Here is a 17,881-nt window from a genome sequence, read left to right on the forward strand (position 1 = left end):
AGGCTGTTCCAACCCACCCAGTAAATCAGATGCAATTAGGGTTAGTGGTGCCTGGGGGCTTGGTTATGTACTTTCCTTCATGATTAGACCCTAAGAAAAAGAACATTGGGGTATATTCACCTTCTATCAGGGCCCCTGCCCTGCGATCTGCTGCAAGAGCAGACACCTCCAAAAGTTCAAAGCCATGCTAATAGCCATGGGACTTTGTAAGGGTGGATAGGCCTCTACCCAGATGAACCCAGTTTCAGAATCATAGTCACAAATTTCTAAAGTCCCATTGTGCATGGTTTTTAAGTATTTAGTAAATAACAACAGCTTCCTGGATTAATACTTTTTGGCATACATGTTACATTGGATTTTCTTCAGCACTTGTAAACCCTTTTTTCAAAAAGTGCTTACATATATCTAGAGAGCCTTCACCTCGTTTACCTGCTCCTTCAGAATTTTTGTGGCAGGTACATGATCCTGATTTATGTCAAGCTTTAGATTTTTTTAAATGTATTTACCATTTAACTCTAGCACAATTCCAAGTTCTTTCAATATTTCCTTTTTCCTCAAGGAACCTCATGTCTGTCTGGTTCTGGCATCTGTCATGGATTTGCCTTTTAAAGACTGAAACAAAGAAACATTTCATATTTTTAGCACCATCTATTTGTTCAGTCAGTGTATCATCCTTAAACATATCATAATTATCATATCTGAGCTGAACAGAGGCCAACACTAGAGGTCTCAGAGGAAGATGAAAAATCCCTGACCAGAGTTAAAAATAAGCTATTTAAAGGAGAAGAGATGTTTCTCCCTAAATTTTTTACTCCTGCTAGTGTTTGGAGTACATCCTTAAGTGTGAGAGTTTGTATTCCCTGTAATTTTGTTTATACCATCTAAAGTATACTATATAAGTAGTATTCAAAACAGGCTGAAATCTCTCTGTCTCTCACGAGACAGGCCAGCTACTTCAACAAGTAACAGTCTATGGTATATATATCAGTTTTATATTTGTATCCTTTTTGTATACATTCCCTTTAGTTTTGTGTTATGATATGGATAAATAGGAGCATGTAGTTAAGCATGCTTACACCATTCGCCATTTATGTTTTTAATTCCCCGTTTTCAATATCCTTCTCAGGCTACTTCTTGACTTCACTTCCTCTCTCTCTCTCTTTTTTTTTTAATAAATCATGCTCCCTCACTGGCTCAGTACAAGTGTGATTAAAACCTGTCTTTGCAATTTCTCTTATCCTGAAGAACTTTTTTCACTTCTTCCCCTTTTCAGCCACCTCAGCCTTTCTTATTCCATTTCAGTGGTGTTCCACCTCCAGCCCACCGGTCAGATCCGGCCTGCAGACCCATGTTATCTGGCTCAAAGGGCTCCCCACGGGCCCAGAAATTTGGCAGCAGGGAAGCAGCAGCAGGTAGTATTAATTGCAGCTCCCTTGTTGCAAAATTTTCAGACCTGTGGGGAGCCTTATGGACCACATAACATGGCCCTGTGTGCTAGACTGGATTGGTGCATGGCTGGTTCTGGTGCATGGGGTTGGACCAATATGTGGGATTGCACCTGCACACTGACCTTACATACCAGTCCTGTGCAGGATCAGGCCTGGGGACCAATGCTATGCTGCTCCCCAGCTTGCTGGCCCAGGAGGCTGGGCACCACTGTTCTCGTTTGTTTATTGCTAGAGTGTATGCTTATCTTGAGACATTTATAATACTGCATTGAACTTTTCTAACTGTCCCTTGTATGTCCTTTCTCAGTTGCTTTATTTTGTTCAGTTTTACCTGATAAGTCCTGCTTTTCTCCCAAATATATTGTAAAACATTTCTTTACTGCTTCTCTTATTTTGTCTCAGGTTAAGTCCTAGCTCACATATATATAACTGGTAAACCAATTCTGATTTTGCACATGGGGGTAATCCCATTGATTTTAGATACAGTTAAGCAGTAATGCTCATCATTATATTCCTGGGGTGTGCTTCTGGTCTTATGTACTGTTATGTAAACTTGTGTAAATCAGAAGTTAATGTATCTCCATTTCTGTATCCCAAAACGTTATTATTGTTAAACAAACAAGCCCCATTCCTATATTTCTTGCCTTCTCCTTGACACTCTCATTGAGTTCATTAATAACAAATAATTACAAATAGAATTTTACTTGCACATAAGTTCCAAGTCCAAGAGCCCAAAGTGCTACAATTATAGTATTTAGCACTTGATGCAGTTTGCAAAGGTCGCTTTGAATGGTTATTCTGCTTTTAAACAGATAAAAAAAATTGAGAAACTGAACAGTTATCTGAGTTGTACACAATCAAATGAAGGAAGAGATACCAAACTAGAATCCAGATCGCTAAACTCTACTTCTATCCACAGGACTATGCTATCTATATACTGTCTTACCTTCATATTCCTTGTATTCAATCTCATTATATTTAGCATGTTGTTTTTTTCCCTAGTCTAGTGCTTGTGCCTTAAGGAATACAAGCTCAGTCTTGTACCCTCAGAAATCAGTGGTAACAAAAACAGAGCATAATATGAAAAGTAATAAAGAAATATGCCACCTTGTTTTATGCCTACATTTGAAGAAATGGGCTCCAATCAGTTCCTTTGGTTACTACTATTGTTCCTTTTTTTTGTCTAGAGTAAATTTTATCAGGTTTTGTTTACAACCAAATCTTTGTAGTACAATAAAAAGATATTTCCATCCTTTTCCATGAAAAGTTTTCCCCAGTGCAGCTTTGATCATCCCACTGCTTTAAAAATTCTGGCTCCAAATGAAATCATTGCCTAACTTCCCAGTGATGTCAACGACAGTATGGTCAATTTTTTTTTAATGGATTTTTCATAGATTCATAGATTGTTAGGGGCTGGAAGGGACCTTGCAGATCATTGGGTCTAGCCCTGCCCCCGCAACTCTAGGCAGGAAGACAACTGGGGTCAAGTGACTGTGATTTCTTGGCACATTTATTTTTTAAATATCCTATCAGTACCCCTGCTACTCCATCTCCACTGGTAGCAACAGCAGGAACATCCATTGTGGAAAGGGCCCAAAAGACAGTTATTTGGCCACTCTGATCATGGCCTTTTGCTTAAACTCTGAAAATATTAAAGCAGTGATGGTCAAGTCCTGCCCACAGGCTGCATTTAGCCCACTTGGCCATGTCATCTGGCCCATGGGATTCCCCATGGATCCAGACACTTGGCAGTGGACGAGTGACGGCAGTGTTAATTGCTGTGGCTTCTATGGCAATTTATCACTGCGATTGCTCCCCTGCTGCCAACTTTCTAGACTCAGGGGAGCCCTGTGGCCTGGATGGCATGCCCCCCTTGTGCTAGATCACACCAGTGTTGGGGGTCAGGCCAAGGCCAGATCCAGCACATGAAGCTGGGTCAGCATGTTGGATCACACCTATGGATCAACTGAGTGACAGCCCTCCTCTGGGTCTAGCCTGTGGGCCAACCCCGCCTGCAGGATCCTGCCTGTAGACAAGCTCTGCACCATTAATCCGGCTCATGGGGTCAAAAGGTTGTGCACCACTACTAAAGGCAAGAGACACCTTCACCTCTCAGCTGTGCTCCCTCCCTTCCACCCCCTTGAACTTATATAACTTATTCTTTTCTATTTATCCCTGCTCTGTGAAAGTCCATTCATAGTCTCTGAGGAAGCAAGCTGTTGCCTATGAAACCTCCTGTCTCTATCCTCTTTTGCAGATCCCTTTTGTGGATATGAAATATGTAGAAAAAGAGGTTATTTTTATTCTGCCTGTGGAAACATGCATTATTTTGTGCTATTTTATGGAGAGGCTATATTTTATATGCTTGCAGTTGTCGCTAAGAGCTAGCTTGTCACACTGCAGTACATGCATCCTCAGGTATGAACAACACACCAATTTGTCTTTACCTGAAAACTGAGGAAATGGGGAATATTATCTGTCAACAGCTACAAGGATGAATGGCCACTATGTGTACTGATAACAATAATATGTATTCTTCACATTGTTCTGTTACATTGTTAGCATTGTTTTATTATGTCATTTGTTATTAAAGCTAAGATGAAATTACTATAGACTTTCCTTTATATTATGTGATCTAAATCCTCCCATCCCCCAAACCAAAACTTTTAAGTTCTACGAGTATTCACTCCAAGATCACAAAGCATTTTACAAACACTAAGGTACTGAATTTCACAGAATTCCTTTTGGGTTTACATACCTATATTACAGATAGCAAAACTGGTAACAAAAGGAATTGGACATTAACAGTCTAGATTGAGATGCAGGGCACTTCCACCAGCTCACCCTAAAGGGCAGATGAGGTCGATCCTATTAACTGCAATCTGGGATAAGAGGCATGTTTATTTTTCTTAAATAGACTGGGTGGGCAACAAGAAATCTTTCAGGGAAAATTCCTAGAAACAGTAACATTAGGAAGAAGATGAGGTTTGCAGTTTACTATTCTTTAGAGAAGAAGAAAATCTTTGAGTAGGAGTGGTAATGTGTGTTGGTGAGTTTTGGACACCTTGTGTGCATGCACACTGTGTTGAGAATGGTATAAAAATGTTGTTGCTCTGTCAGTGACAGAGGATTTTAAACCTCCAAGAATGCTGACTCCCACTTCTCAGTTCTCACATTAGACAGAATGCATCTACTTGGTTTAAGTGAGTGTCTCTATGAAGACTAGGTTGAAAATTGTTATTGCGGTAATTTTGATTGATTGTCACCAAGTAGTGCTGTATGTTTTTGAAGGGGGAGAGAGAAAAATTTGGTAACTATGGCTGAGATTATTTTTATACTTGTGGGGAAAAAAGGAACATTAAACATCAGGTACAATGATATTCTTGTAAAAGTTATCTTTGGAATAGGAAAACAATTATACTGAATTTCTGCTATATGACTGTAAATGATTTCAATCAGGACAGCTGATGTGGAAAAAGTTCCAAGTAGTGTGGGATCTTGCTGTAGATAGTGATGTAGTTGGAAGGATTGGTATAAATGTATTTATAGCAGTGGCAAAGAAAATACAGCCGTTAGCCACTGAAGTTATTTCCAAGTACCATGGTTGTATGTATGCACAAGATTATAATTATATGCTGCATTACAAGAGTGGCTGTATGTATATATTATATAAATGTATATAACATATACAGTGTACATATTTATATTCTTTCTCAGGACTTAGAGGAGGAGGAATCAGAGTTTTCTGCAGCTATATATAGAAATTATGTAACTTGCTGTATGCCTTCTATATTCAAGTGAACTTTTCAAATTATTTCAAATAAAATTGTCAATGCTGGGAAAACTGTAAGAGTTAAGTAAACAAAGCAAATTATACAAACCACAGAGGACTTCAGCAAAAGCTACTAATTGCATGTACCAGTACAATGATGGTTGACATATTTTTTTGGAAAGACTATTGCTGTGAATTACAGCCTTGGTATTACCTCCTTTCTGTTACTGCAGATTTGCTGGGAGTCACAGCTATGATTTCAGATCTCTGTATTCTTCTGTGTTCAGTTCCAAGCACATGATGTCATAACAAATAGAATAAAAACCACCCTCCAATTAAAACCAAACTTACTTTTAAAATATAAAATAAAATCTGTCTTCTAATGGAAGCATTATTAAATACATTATATAAGTTTTTTTCTAGTTCTGATTTGTCTTCAAAATAATGAGAAAAGGCTGAGCAAAGAGCTACTAGCTATATAACTCTTCTGCTACACAAAATAAGACCTACATGTGCACATTAGTAATATTACTCAACACAGAAACCTCAAGTATTTTTCCAGAAGGAAATACGATTGCACACTATAAAGCGTGCCCTGTATACAGGTCAAACCAAGATGTAGGTTCCTAATACTCCCCCTGTCAAATCAGCAATTGCATTGTTATCATACTCAGAACTCTACATTCAGAGATTGGTTTATCTATTAGAGATTTGGATATATGCATCATTAAATGTCAACTTTTATGTCACTAGAACAAGTTTCCAGAACCCCACAATCCAGGCTGAAAATATGTTTTTTACTGTTAGAAATTTCCCACTCAGAATAACAAGATGAAAAGCTATATGTGATTGGAGAGAACTATTATTCCTGATATTATTGGGTAGAAGTGTCCTGGAAATTAGATTTTATCTTTCGGTGCACCATAAGCATGTAAGGAAACTAAACAGCAGATCTATACAGTTTACTGAATAGTGATATAGCCAAATAAAGGAAAGAACAGCTCTAAATATGAAAAAATGGAGGAAACAGGAAGGGTTTTATAACGCTTTTGGCAAAACTTTAGAATTGAGAGTCAGTTTTTAAATACAATTCATTGTATAAACTCAATGCCTGCCCTTACAATATTGTATTTGCTGCATTACAGGTTTCATAGCCTAAAAATGTTCTCTAAATTAGCTGGCTGGAAATCAAGGACAATGAGTTAAGGATAATATCAAGATAATCTCTTCAGGGTTTAGTAACATGAATTACTGTTGCTGAATTTCACTAAACTAAGGTGTTAATTTAAAGCAGATTAATTAAACCATATTACACTTTTGTGTGGACATATTTGTTCAGAATTACAGTAGCCTTAATTCAATTAATCTTAATTCACGTCCAAACTGTGGATGGTATGCATACAGGGATATAATGGTATTTAACTAATCCACTTTAAAAGTTGGGTGAATTTAGTGTCTTACAGGCTTTTTGTGTTTAATTGCAGCTCCCTGAAAGTTTAGTAGCTACTGCCTATGACAATGTTTCCAGGACAAGTGGTACCATTGGTAACTTACCCTTTTCACCTGTCCTTCTCTTCCTCATTTCTCTATCATCTTCCTCTTTCCTTAGGACTTACATTCACTGAAAGCTACAACCACTAGAAAGAATATGTGCTCTTGAGAGCATCTGATAGTCATAGTGACATTCAATCAGACGTAGGGCCATGCTTGGGAGAAGAGAAAAGATATATGTGGAACTCCAGAGATTATTTAGGTCACAGTGCCAGTGTGAAATGAATGACAGTGCAAGCCATGCGGGCCATATGTTGTTCCAGTGAGGGCTGCAAAAACTGTCATGGATAGAAGCAAGCAGGATGTAACCCACCTAACCATTGCTGCCACCTGCTGATGCCAGGTAAATTTAAATTAGAATCCATTCTAATTGGCACCAGGTGGCATCAGCATGGTATCAGCCAGTGTGGGCCAGGCCTAGGGCATAGGCCATATTAAGAATTAGAAAGATGCATAGGATGATGAACCTATTTAAAGGCCCTCAGCTCCCACTATGTTTTGGAACAAGCTGAGGAGAAGTAGAGTACTTAGATTAGAAAAAAATGAAGAAGGGAGGGAGGGGTACAAAAGTACTGAAGAGCACATTGAAAACTAGCTGAGATGCTTTTTTCACTCTGTCTGCAATGAAAAAGTGAAAGACGTTACATTTCGTACAAACCAAAAGGGAACATTATACTTGTGTAATGCAGCCAGCAAGAGGTCACTGAGACTAATAAATATGGCTGGATTTTTGAAAGGCTGAAGGACTTTATAACCATTAATGCCATTTTCAGCTTCCATGTGCAAGCTAAGAATATTATAGAGGAATCTAAACAAAATACTTGATCCCACGCAGGGTTCAGGCAGAAATGTTCTAACCTTGCTTTTAGTACTGTATTTTTGAGCCATGTGCCTTACTGTGAGCCTTTTTTAAAATCCTTGAATCATCCACCCTTAAATGGAAGGATAATAGGTAAGTGCCTTGATCTCACATAGCATTAATTTCTTATTTCAATGTGCTAGGGATGGATGACGGAAATAAAAAGATATATTCATTGCCCAAATAGGTTCCAATACATAAAAGAGAATACAGTGGAGCAAAGCTGTTGCATCCTTGCTGCTTACACAACATTAAAGAATATGAGGCATTTAGACATGGTTACTAAATAACACCAAAAAACTCTTCTAGCTACACCTCTGTTTCTTTAGGTGTGGTGGCTTCTACAGCAGAAGCAGCCCACTAGATCACTTACAAGCTATTTGAATTCATACTGCCCATTTTCTAAATTCCGTAATAGCTGAGGGAGGAGGAGCAGCAAGTGTGGGAGAGTGAATGTTAGAGCAGTGAAGGTTTGTAAAATGCTCCTTATGTTGTGTATGCATCTCATCAGTTCCTATATGGATTAAAACCAAAATCTACCAATTAATGTAACGGATTACAGTTTACGGACAGTGCCCAGTGCAAAGGCCAAGATGGGACAGGTTTGAGGAAGGGAAGGCACCTTGGCAACTTTTGCATCACTGTATTCCAATAAGTACTGCCAAGGTTCAAATTAGCAGTTCTGCAGATTCCTTCCCTGGACAACTCCCTGCTTTAGGAAAAGTGGCATGGTTAATTTTGATTGTGATATTTTAATTTAATTGGGGGGGATGTATTACACTGACATGTTCCTATTGAGTATTCGAATTTCAGTAAGTCAAAATTTTCCTACAGAAAAGTATTAAGTGGGGAAATTTTTGGCCAGCTCTAGCAGCACTGAAATGACTGCTTGGTAACAATAGTAAATGTCCAATAAAAAACATCTGTCTTATGGTACCAAGGGTTCACATTACACTCTAAGTAACAACAATTAATTGATAGCAATGGTTGTAACATCAGTTGGAAAAATCAAGATTGAAGTATTAACATAAGTCATATTTAGAAATAAAAGAACTTCAATAATGACTTAATAATATATTAGCTCCTAATCACATAAAATATAAAAGGTAACATTTTAAAATGTCTGACAATACTAAGTCTCATTGAAAGACGATGGGACTTTTGACATTTATAGCCTTTCATATTGTTGAAAATGTTATCCCAGCTACCGAGAGTGGGCTTGTAGTTGGCTTCAAATCAGCAGAAGAGGATAAAGAAATACTGGGAAAGAAAACACAGAAAACAAGATTCATGGGCAGCAAGATGAAGAGCGTATGAACTGCAACTCAGCTTCCCTCTCCTTTTAGAGTTACTTGGAGGAAGGGATAGATGGGCTGTTGCAAAAACACAATTCCAAACACCAGCACACCTCTGAGTGGCCACAGTAATGCACAGGCAACATCTCTGAAGCCATCAGTGTTTTAACCCAGGTATTGTCTGTGCCTGATGATAATAGTGTGTCTATAATGACTCGGTGGTAGCAAGTTGCAACGCTGGTATCCTGGCTTTCCACAGTTACTACTACCAGTCAAGCAGATAAAAAAATGGTAGCAGAAAAACCTGGCATAGAGAAGCCCCTAGAGAAATTGCTTAGAGACGGGGAATGTCAGTAAAATATTAGTGCTCCACTCCATACCCTGCTTTCATACAACTCCCCGCTAAGGTGGGAATTCTTTTTATGTTAAACTGTCTATAGTCTGATTGTCAGTACTGTCCCATAGTTTACAATCCTAAATCTCCAGGAAGAGAGGTTGTGCCAGCTAAAACGGTTTTTTTGCTGCTGAACTCCATCTATTTATACGAGGCGGCAACTAAATTGCCCCTTTACATACAGTAAAATCCATAGAGACGTTAGGAAACCCCCTGATTTTAAATTCAAGAGACCCAATTCTGTTCTCCCTTCCACTAATGTAGTTCCACTGTCTTCAGCGAAGTTATTCTTATTTTACAGCAGAATCACTGTGTTTCTTCAGAACTGTTCCAACTGAAAGGATGCAGTTTAACAATGCCATCTGCTCTCTGAAACAGATTTAAGGAGTCAGCCCTAATTTCTATTGATGACCAAAAAAAGCTGGATGGTCCATAGCAGAAGTGGCGACTAATAAAAAAGAATTAGCATTCCTATCCAGTTCCCTGAACTACTCCAGCCATCTAGCATAACCCTGACCGCTGCTAAACTCAGCAGAATCCCAACAGCAGAAGTTAAAGGGAGCAAATGGTAAATGTGAGGGTAACCTGAAACAACTAGAAATGATGATATCCCAGGTATATTCAAGTTCTGTAGATTCCTTCCCTGGACAACTCCCTGCTATAGAGACATGAGATAGTTGGGTATTGTAGAATAGACATTTTGTCTTCCCAGTGACTGTATTTTCATGCAATGAATGTTTAAGAGTCCAAGTCAGTGCATCTGCTATTGTGGTCAATACAAAATGAAAAATGAGCTTCCATCTAGACATGAACTCGGGTGACTGGATTTGGGGTTTTTTCAGCAGAAAAGCCTGTTTGGTACAATTAAACCAGATTTATATACCTCAGCCTTCTCCTATCCTTTTTCTATTTGGTCTGGGGGCTTTTACACAGCAGAAGGATAAGCAAAGAAACCGAGTTAGGTTGTATGTCAGGGGGTCTTACCCTTTGGCCTTTATTCTTTTGGAGTCACAGTCAGCCTTGAGTTAGGGTAATGCAGGGAAGGGCAGATGTTACTCTGCTTTGGAATCAGTATGCCTTCTCTGCAAGACTAACAGTTAACCAGAGCAGGAGAGCAGGCACCCTTCTCTTTGAAAGTTTAAGGACATGTAGTTCTCATGAAAGATGCAAAAGATAAGTTGGTGAAGTGTACAAAACTGACACACTTACAGACGTGGATACCAAGGTCACCAACTCCGCTCATCTCACAGAACAACCATGCATCAACATCCTCTTTTTCAGATGAGATGCAGTTCTTACGGTCCCTGCACAAATTAGGTTGCTCTTTCTCTTAGCGTCCCCACTTGACTTGCTTGCCATGCCTTGGTATTACTTCAGTAAGTGTGTCACTGGGAGATGGGGCCTTGCTTGCAGGGATGCAGTACTTCTCACAACTGAGCCTCCTCTGCAGTAGTATAGCTAAAGGGGATACCAGTGCACAGCATCACTTCCCAGGGGGGTCATATACAAAAAAGGCAGCCACCAGGCTGCTGGCCTGTATGCCACTATCGCCACTGGTGACCCAGCTGCAGCCCCATGCAGCAGGGTTACCCAGAAGACAGAATTGCCCAGTTACACCTCTGCTCCTCAGGGTCTCCTTGTGTGCAGTCTCTAGGGTTTGCAACTCTGTTTGAATCTATTCCGAGACGTTTCATCACATGATGTAATGACATTAATGACTGATCTACTGTACTGTACTCAGGAAGGCAAATGTATATTACTATTACATTTAAAAAAACCCACTGGACAACTGTATAAATTGGATTCAACATTTAAAATTTATTGTAATGAATGCCCTATCATTTATCTGCCAGGTGACTCTCAACAGTCTCCTGGAGATTATATCTAATTCCTAGAGACTCCAAGGCAAACCTAGCAGTCTCCTGTGGCTTCTTGATAGCTGGCTTGCCCCTTCCAATGCCCCTGTGATTTGCTATTGATCCTCTTTAGACTTGCTCCCGTCCATCTACCTTCCCAGTACAAGCCTTTCCTTAAGGCTGGCTCCTTCTCATATGCTTTCATTATTCCCAGTCTTCCTTTTGGCCTACCTGGTCTTTGTCCAGTTTCACTCCACTTTGGCCCTTTCCCCAAATCTGTCTGCATCCTGGGTCCAGTCTCCTCCTGCGGACACTCTACTCTTCGCTGCTGCTGACATCCTTCTGCTCTTGGCTTCTAGGGGCCCTCCTTCATATCGCTGGAAGGGCACGCCTCTCAGTTTGTGGTCTCACTCTTAAAGGACCCTTCCCCTTTTTCTATTCCTTCTTTGCAGTTGGGGTGAGAGACGATCCTTTTACAAATTTCTCTCTCCTTTTCTTCCTGCTTGAGAGGTAGATCTAAGTCTGTTTTTCCTTCTATTTGCCTTTTTGCTCTTCCCCCAGCAAAACACCCTGCATCCACATGCTGTTTCCTTGGCTGGTGTACTGCTGAAAAGTGTACTGTCGTAGACGTAGGTACTGACATATCTGGACTGGCATTATGAATTTTCATTTGTTGGAACCATTTTAGAGGAGCGTGGCCTCTGATTACTGTAAAATGACCTCCTAGGAGGTATTACCACACTGTTTTGATAGCCTATTTAATGGCTGAGTGCTCTCTCTTGATTGTGGAATATGCTTTCTTCTTATTTTGTAATTTCCTGCTTATGTATGCTACGGGTTTCATAGTTAGTAGGGTTGGAAGGGACCTGAGCAGATCATCAAGTCTGACCCCCTGCCATGGCAGGAAAGAGTACTGGGGTCAGACGACCCCAGCAAGGTGTTCGTCTAGCCTTGTCTTAAAGACCCCCAGGGTAGGAGCCAGCACCACTTCTCTTGGAAGTTGGTTCCAGATCCTAGCCGCCCTGACAGTGAAGTAGCACCTCCTGATGTCTAATCTGAATTTACCGTCTGCCAGCTTGTGACCGTTATTTCTAGTCACTCCTGGTAGTGCTTGGGGGGAAAAGGGACTCCCCCAATGCCTGCTGGTCCCCCCTGATTAGTTTGTAACAGGCCACTGGATCCCCCCTCAGCCTTCTCTTGTGGAGGCTGAACAGGTTCAGGTCCCGTAGCCTCTCCTCGTAGGGCCTGCCCTGCTGACCCCTGATCATGCAAGTGGCCCTCCTCTGGACCCTCTCCGTGTTGTCCACATCCCTCTTGAAGTGCGGCGCCCAGAACTGGACACAGTACTCCAGCTGCGGCCTGACCAGTGCTGCATAGAGGGTGAGGATCACCTCCTTGGACCTGCTCGAGATGCATCTGTGGATGCACAACAAGGTGCAGTTGGCCTTCCTGACTGCATCCCCACACTGCCGGTCCATGTTCCTCTTGGCAACAGTGATGACTCCAAGATCCTTTTCTGCCTCTGCACTGATGAAAAGGGAGTTCCCCAGCCTGTAGGTATGGTGCTGGTTCTTCCTCCCCAGGTGCATCACCTTGCACTTGTCAGTGTTGAATCCCATCCTATTCTCATCTGCCCACCCCTGTAACCTATCTAAGTCCAATTGCAGCCTTTTCCTCCCTTCTAGCATGCCCACTTCCCTCCATATCTTAGTGTCATCAGCAAATTTGAACAGGGTGCTTTTTACCTCCACATCCAAGTCACTGATGAAGATGTTGAGTGGTGCGGGCCCGAGGACTGAGCCCTGGGAGACCCCATTGGCCACGTCCCTCCAATTCAAAAATGACCCATCTGCTACCACCCTGGGTCTGGCCCTCCAGCCAGTTGGCGACCCATTTGACTGTGTAGGTGTCAACACCACAGTCCCCCAGTTTCTTAATGAGAATGGGGTGAGAGACAGTGTCAAAAGCCTTCCAAAAGTCCAGAAAGACTACGTCCACTGCTAGCCCTGCATCTAAGGATTTGGTGACCTGGTCGTAGAAGGCCACCAGGTTGGTCTGACAGGATCTGCCTCTAATGAACCCGTGTTGGTTGCCCCTATGCATAATCTCCCCTGCTGGCCCCTCATGGACACGTGCCAGAATAATTCTCTCAAAAAGCTTACCCAGGATTGAGGTAAGACTAACTAGCCTATAGTTCCCTGGGTCCTCCTTCCTTCCTTTTCTGAAGATGAGAACCACATTGGCCCTTTCCCAGTCCTCTGGCACCACACCAGAGCACCACGATTGCTCGTAAAGCCATGCCAGGGGTCCTGCAATGACCTCAGCTAATTCCCTCAGCACTCTGGGGTGGATATCATCTGGAGCAGCTGATTTAAATACATCCAGTCCCTCCAGAAGTTCCCTAACTAGTTCCTCACTGACTCTTGGCCTAGGTTCACCTCCCCTGGGGCCTGAGAGGGGCCCAGTGGGGGGCTGATCTGGTCCCTGCTCAGGAAAATGGAGGCAAAGAAGTTGTTAAATAGGTTAGCTTTGTCGTCTGGTGTGACGACCAAATTTCCTAGTGTGTCTTGCAGGGGCCCCATGTTACCCGGTACCTTCTTTTTGCCCCCTATGTATTTAAAAAAGGACTTCTTGTTGTCCTTGATCCAGGAAGCTAGTCCCAGTTCCATCTCCCCCTTGGCCTTCCTGACTGCCCCCCTGCATCCCCGAGCAACCACAGTATAGTCCTCCCTGGTGATGGCCCCTCTCTTCCATTGGGTGTACACCTCCCTTTTAGCTAGAAGACATCCCTGGATGCTTTTGGTGAGCCTTGGAGGCTTTTGCGCCCGCCTGTCCCCTTCAATCTGTGTTAGGATTACCTCCCTTTGGGCTTGGAGGATTGTCTCCTTAAGGAGCAACTACTCTTCTTCGACACCTGGCTCCTCTCCTCTCCGGGACCTCAGTGCTTCCCCAACTATTTTCCTTAGCTCATTAAAGTCTGCCCTCCTGAAATCTAAGGCTGCTGCTTTGCTGCAGCCTTTGCCACCTTGTGCTGGATGGTAAATTCCAGCAGGCGATGATCACTGTTGCCCAGGTGGTCGAGCACCTGAAGCCCCCTCACCAGGTTGTCACCCGTGGCCAACACCAGGTCCAACAAGGCATCTCCCCTGGTGGGGCTGTGCACCTCCTGGGTTAGATGGAGGTCCTGCATCCTGGCTAAGAACCTACGTGAGCGGTCAGACCTGGCTGACTGCTCTTCCCAGCAGACGTCTGGAAAGTTCAGGTCACCCATGATGACCACGTCCTTTGACCTAATTACCTCCGTGAACTGACTTAAGAATTCCTGGTCTAGCTCTTCCCCTCGGATGGCTGGTCTGTAGTAGACCCCCACTGTTAAGTCTCTTTCCTCTCGACTGCCCTGTATTCTAACCCAAAGTACTTCAGTGTGCCCCTCCTCTGATTCTTTGCTAATTGACGAGGATTTTTATTCCTCCTTAATATAGAGCGCCACACCCCCGCCTTTCCTCCCTGTCCTGTCCCTCCTGTACAGGCTATAGCCTTGATATTCACCGCCCAGTCATGCGTTGGGTTGTATGTGGTTTCCTTATTTCTATGATAAGACTGCTAGTCTGCTCCTATGGTTGGAGGCATATGTGTGCATAATGTTGCTTTTACTCTTTGGAAGGCAGGTTTTCATGTGACTGTCCACTTGACCTGTGTAGGTACTGCAGTTTTTATAAGGTCCGAAAGTAGGACCATAGTCTCCCAAAATCTTGGCATACAAAATCTTGGTCTACAACAAACAATTAATTCCAAGAATGTCCTTGCTCTTTTCTGTGCTTGGGAGGAGATATTCTTTTAGGGAATGAAGGCAGACTACCAAGGGCCATATCTGCCTCCTTCCCACTTGAAATTTGATGTAGCCCGTCTCCTCTTTCCCTATAAGATTTTCTGGGGTGCAGTATTAATCCCTTTCTCCTCAAGCCCCTCAACATTGCCTCTAGGACTCTTTAGTGTTCTTCCTAAGTCTCTGTAAATATAATTACATTGTCAATATATAGATAGCCACATATTTTTAATGGAATCTAGGTACTTGGTCCGTTAGCCTTTGGAAGTTTTTTGTGGCTCCATGTAGTCCAAAAGGCATTTTTTTGTTTCAAAAAAGTCCCCACAACAATGCAAATGCCATTTTCTCTTGAGCCTCATGATCCAGAGGAATTTGCCATTATTTCTTGATTAGGTCTAGGGTCCAGAATCTCATCCATCCACAGCACAGGATAGGCAGAGAAATGTACCATTCCATTTGCTTTCTGGAAATGGAAACAGGAATACTAAACAGGAACAGCTTTGAATACTGAATAGGAATAGCAACAGGAACAGGTTACTGTTACAATGGGGCTCCTCCACTGGCTTTGAGATTTTTTATTATTCCCATCTCTAGCATCCTTTTCAGTTCAGTCTTCACCTATACTTGCAAGCTTCTTAGGAATAAGCCTCCACTCCTTGCATACAACTTTACCTAGAGGAGTTTCTATCCTGTTCATTACATAATTTGTTAGAGGCCTGGTTCCGGACATTCCTTTATCAGATTGTCATGGGGCGGGGTCCTAGGAGCGGCCGTGATCTCTCCTAGCGCCACCTACCATGCTAAGTTGGTGTCAATGCACCCTCGTTCTCGCCCGCCACGTCTTCGATGTTAAGAATATTAAGGGAGGCTACCTCTTGTCCTCCTTGACACGGTACCCCTGAGATATTCAAGTCTGTGCCCCATCTACAGTGACTCTGTGCACTAATGCCTTAAGGCTCCTACCACCCCTGATACCACGCCCCAAGCCTCTCAGATGTACCGGATGTTGTCTAGTCACAATCCTACCTGGGCCCTATGGGTACCTCCAGCTCCTCACGGGTTCCCTGGGCTCGTCTTCCCCTGGCCCAGGCCCGCACAGGTTCTCTAGTCTCTTTCTCCCTGGCCTGTGTCCTCACGGACGCTCCCTGGCCTTTCCTTCCTAGCTATTGCCCACACTCCCGCAGATGCTCTCTGGCCTCTCTCACAGCCATGCCCACACCAGGGCTCCCTCTCACGATCCCGCCCGCACTGGGGCCCTGCCTCACAATCAGGGCTCAGGTGGCCGTAGCCGTACCTGGCCCCCCAAATCCCCTCCCTGGAGCTTCTTGCCTGTGCGCCCTCCCTGGGGCTTTGCCTGCACTAGGGCCTTTCTCCACGCTTGGGGCTCAGGTGGCCTTAGCCATGCCTGGCCCCCCCAATGCACTGTGCCCCTTCTCAGGGCTGGGGTCAGTGCACCCCTAAATGCTGTGCCCTCTCTGGCACCAGGGTCCCCACACCGCTGTGGAGCCCCTGTGAGGCCTCCTCCAACCCCTATTAGCCTCACCCGGTCCTCCGGTGTAACAACAAACAACAACATGTAATAACATGAGCCAATCGGCTACAACTCAAACTAAACCTCCTGGCTAAATGTAAACCTCTAAGCCACCTAGCTAATCATCAGTCAAATCCCTACCAGGGTTTTCTCCTCCCAGTATCCTCGAGCCGAAGCTGCTCAGGCCATCAAGCTTCTCTAGGCTGCCTACTCTAGCAGAGCTCCTTCTCACTTGGATGTTAGCAGGGAACTGCCTGCTTGGCCTCAGCCTGGGCTGTTTATATAGGACAGGCCTTGCCCCCTTCTGGTCAGCTGACCAAACTGCAGTTGCCCTGGCAACCAGTACCTGTGCCTTTTCTAGGAGCAGGGCACTGAAGTCCCTGGAGAGCTCTGCAGGGCACTGCTAGGTCCCTGGAGAGCCAGGGGGGGCCCTCTTGCTGCCTTCCCTCCGAGATGGAATAGATTTAGCTTGTGCATTGAGGATCGCTCCCTTGAGGAGCAACCACTCTTCTTGAACTCCCCTCTCCCTGGGGTTATGGTCCCTTAGGGGCTCACTGACAAGCCTCCTGAGCTTGTCAAAGTTGGCTTTCCTGAAGTCAGGGACTTCCGTGTTGCTGACTGACTTGCCAGCTTTACGGCGGATGAAGGTGATCAGCTCGTGGTCGCTGTCACCCAGGTTCCCATTGATCACTAGGTTGCCGATTAGGTCATCCCCAGTAGCCAGTACCAGGTTGAGCAGCGCTTTGCCTCTTGTTGGCCCATAGACTTCTTGAGTCAGGTAGAGGTCATCCACGCATGAGAGGAAGTTTTACGACTGCTCGGATTTTGCTGAGTGATCCTCCCACGAGATGTCCGGGTAATTGAAGTCACCCATGACAACCATGGTCCTGGAGCATGCGGTCTCAGCCAGTTCCCGGGCAAACTTCTGGTCAAGCTCAGGACTTTGGGTGGGAGGTCTGTAGTAGACTCCTACCGTTGTGTCCCCTGTACCATGTTCCCCATGGATTTTAACCCAGAGGGTCTCCAGTCATCCACCCTGCTTGCCAAGATCAGCTTGCAGGGACGTGTAGCTTTCCTTAACATAGAGATCTACACCCCTGCCCCTTTTATCTACACAATCCCTCCTGTACAGGGTATAGCCATCAATACCCATGGTCCAGTCATGGGTGGAGTCCCGCCAGGTCTCTGTTATCCCTATTACATCATAATTATTTGCATCGAGCAGGAGGGTGAGCTCCTCCTGCTTGTTCCCCAAGCTCCTGGCATTTGTGTACAGGTAGGCAAGTGTCCCCTTGGGGGCTTTTGCCTTGCCCACAGATTGTACCAGGGCTGGGGCAGGGGTGGGATCC

The sequence above is a fragment of the Crocodylus siamensis genome, chromosome 3, assembly GCF_052110815.1.
Source record: "Crocodylus siamensis isolate JL-2025a chromosome 3, ASM5211081v1, whole genome shotgun sequence".
NCBI lineage: Eukaryota > Metazoa > Chordata > Crocodylia > Crocodylidae > Crocodylus > Crocodylus siamensis.